At 41.2% G+C, this 3744-nt stretch overlaps 1 pseudogene; it reads right to left on the bottom strand.

Annotated features, from left to right (window-relative positions):
- Positions 1-247: 247 nt before the first annotated feature.
- Positions 248-1683, bottom strand: LOC104866720 (annotated as a pseudogene).
- Between the last annotated feature and the right edge of the window lie 2061 nt (positions 1684-3744).

Here is a 3744-nt window from a genome sequence, read left to right as displayed (position 1 = left end):
CTATCCTCAAATTTTCAGTGTGTGCCTATCTAGTGACTAATTCATGATGTTGTTTATCTTATTGCTAGAAAACATAAGACTGAAAGTCAAGGAGTTAGCATGGAAGTACCTCCTGTCAGCACCCACTTGCAGATTTTTCCCCATCTTTTCATGGTTGGCTACTATTGATTTTATTTTAATTTTTTAACATCACCAGAAAGTTGAATTTATTGTTTTACATAATGTCAGTTAAAAGCAAAGAAAATAATTAAGTTGTCTCATGGACTGGCACATGGCTAATTGATTCCCTTTCATTTCCAAACCTCATCAAGCCGTCACTGTGTTTATGAGGTAAGTTAGCTGAATGCTTGAAATCCAAATGAATTTAAGATCTTCAATTTGTCCTATTGAATATTCACAGTACTGACATAAATAAATCCCTTCAGATAAGTGTGAATTTACATGCATGCAGTATTCTAGCATACTTGAAAAGCCCTTCCCACAGTCATCTCAAACATGAGGAAATATTTTACTATGTTCAATAGCAACATGCTTGTCAACATTTGTGTGAAGTCTACTCTGAAAACCACACACTTGACATACGAGGAAGTTCTTACATTTGTCAAAAGTAATTTTGCTTAAGAGGCTGTACTGTCCATGTTGTCCGTTGTTATACTTATCGTCACTCAGTTCTATTAGTTTACATGCATGCTCATTTGCCACGTGGCTGTGCGAGTCTTCTGGATCGTTTGTTTCATGTTCTGACAGTTTCATGAACTGACACAAGTACCGTTCATCACAGCTGTGCTCCTGGAAATGCTCGAGGAGAACTGCATATCCCGCTGCTCGCTCACACCAGTACAGGAGATCACTGAAGTGGGGTCTGCAATGTGCTGGCTGAGGTTCCCCAAAATGGCAGTCTTATAGTCACAGTATTTAGAAATGGAGGGATCCTCTTCATGTAGTTTGGCACTTTCATTCAGAAGCATGTTGGTAGAGAAACTTTCTTTGCATACTCGGCACACATTTGAATCAGTATGTTTATGCTTTAGGATCATATGCTGTTGTGAATCCGAAAAATATTTACTGTTGAATTCACAAAGTTCACATTTATAGAGGCCACTGCTATTAGCTCTCAGTAAAGGCCATTTCTGCTGGGCAGCTACATTCAAAGCTTGGCTTTTGTCAAAAACTTTACAAAGTTCAGTGGGTGGCTCTTCACCAGCTTGGTCTTGGAGGCTTTCTGATGAATTGTTTTCTGTCTCTATATCATAATCCTCTGAAATTGCATGCACTTCCGCAGCAACTGGAACATCTTCGGCAGCGTGGACTTCTGTAGGATTCTCCTTGTGAGTTGGATGATTGACTGATTCAGGTGAGTTACACTCTTCGTCCTAAATTTCATCAGCAGGAAGTGTGGCCTAGAATTCTAAGTACAGGACTGGGAACCAGGTAGCTATAATTTCTGTTTCTGGCCTTGATTCCTTCTGTAAATCTTGGTAGGTTATTTGATATCTCAGTATCCGAATCATTGTCTTTATTGTCAAAATATTTTAAGTCTGGCTGTCTCATAGAACAGACACTGTAACGATGATCAGAAAAAATTCCATTGGATGCATCTGCGATTCTGCTCATTCCAGAGGAATCTGAATAATGAGAAGGGTGTAAAGTCTTCCTTTTACTTTTTTGAGGATATTCATTCATATCTTTTCAATTTGATATAATTAATATTGCAGTGAGAAAAAATGAATTATGAGGAAGCTTCCCCAGATGGTAAAAAATGCCTCATTTTTACTGATGAGGAGGACACAGACTCAGGGCAGGACAAGTCAGCCAAGAAGTGGCAGAACCAGGGACTACAAATGCACATCTTCTGATTCCTGGAAACTGGATTACTGCATGTCAGCCAGGCTTCACTAAATACTGCTATTAGCCAGATGCCCCATTTCCAGTTCTTAGTTCAACTGGACCTGTGCGGCGCAAGGGCTGGAAGTGACAAGGTGAGGTGGGGGCTGGGGGCCGGCTGGCGGCCTCGGCTCGCAGGCCTGGGATAGACCACCGGCCTCCAGCCCGGGGGACCGGGGAAGGCCTGCGCCCCTGGCTGCTACTGATTTTAGAGGGGTTATATACAAGAAAGAGTGCTCTCAATAGGTGACACACAATAGTGCCATTGAACTGGCAGTAGAGACCATCATCTGGATATTTTTAGCACCCTGAGCTACTGATCTATCATACAAAGAACAGTGAGACTGAAGTAGCTGGGGTGAGTGGTTCTCATCAGCAAGGGAAAATTTGAGTGGCTGCTGTGCAATGAGGCAGAAAGAACTGTGTTTGGGCTATAGAAGACCCTATAGGTTCACTACAGTGACTCAGTAAAGGTAAGAATGCTGAAGGTTCAGATCCTTCAGAAATGAAGATTTGAGTTATTTTATAAGGTGATGAGACTTGGTCAATTGAGGAGATAGCTGGTGAAAAGGGCAACTTGGAAAGTCAATAGAATAAGGAAAGTATAAAAATAAATGATGGCACTTTGATTATTTTTAGAAATGAGGGCTGTAGCAGTTATGGCATTTTATTTCTCACTTACACACGTATTTTAGGGTATGCTGACACAGCATTAACTTACATGAAAGTTGAAGTATGGGATAGACTGGACCCTGAGTAGACAAAGAAGTGCATTTATCTATTTATTATCTCCCAAAGCTAAGCCCGCATTTCTATATTCTCTTCTGTGATGCAGAACATTACATTGCTATTTCCTATTCTTTCTCATTAGCTGTGCACCAGTTAGATTTTATAGATAAGAGACTCTGGTGAGGTTGGAAAGAGAGAAAAGGAAAGAAGGGGCTTCCTGGTCCAACTCCATTAGCGTCCTTCCTGTGCTAGTAGACAGCTTATTACCGCACATTTAGTGTTAGCTGTACCATATCAGAGCACCAGCTCTGAAAGGGCCTGTTTTACACATTTCTAACCGATAACTGTACCCCTTCCTTCCAGTTACTTCAGTCCTGAGGATGGCCTGCTGTTTCCTCAGTTACTAATATTTGGCTACTCCTAGAGCAGGAGACCTCAGTTTGGAGCTATGGATTGGTACCAATCCATTGCCTGTTAAAGAATGGGCCACACCATAGGAGCCAAGAGGAAAGCAAGCAAGCAAAGCTTCATCTGTATTTACAGCCACTTCCAATTGCTCACATCACCACCAGAGCTCTGCCTCCTATTGGGTCATTGGTGCCATTAAATTCTAATAGGATCAGAAACTCTACTCTGAACTGGGCATGCAAAGGGTCTAAGTTACACACTGCATGACAATCTGAAGCCTGATAATCTGAGATGGAACTGAGGTGGTGATGCTAGCCCTGGGAAAAAGCTGCAAATACAGATATTTAGCAGTAGCAGAGAGGTTTGACTGACTGCACAGAGACTATAATAAATCCATTTCTTGCAGACGCATATCAAAACTCTATCAGTGAGTGGCAAGTGATGATTAAACTTCATCTGGTGACAGCCTTTTTAGTGGCAAGTGAATTTATGTACTTCAGCCATGCAGTTGCATCTCTTGGCAGGCTTTAAGTAGGAATCTGACACTTTAGTCTACAGGTGGCCTGCTCATTATCTTATTTATCTCTTCTATCCATATCTATTTCCCACACTGTGCATTTGTTTTGATCCTGGTTTTGTTAAGCCCATAAGATAACTCTATCAAAAATGAGTAAAAAAAGAAAAAATTCTGGGGAGCTTCTTTGAAAAGTGGGGAAAATCCAG

Source organism: Fukomys damarensis, unplaced genomic scaffold (assembly GCF_012274545.1).
Source record: "Fukomys damarensis isolate Sample0158 unplaced genomic scaffold, DMR_v1.0_HiC HiC_scaffold_16, whole genome shotgun sequence".
Classification (NCBI taxonomy): Eukaryota; Metazoa; Chordata; class Mammalia; order Rodentia; family Bathyergidae; genus Fukomys; species Fukomys damarensis.
The sequence above is the reverse complement of the archived record's forward strand: the minus strand, read 5'-3'. Positions and strand labels throughout refer to the sequence as shown.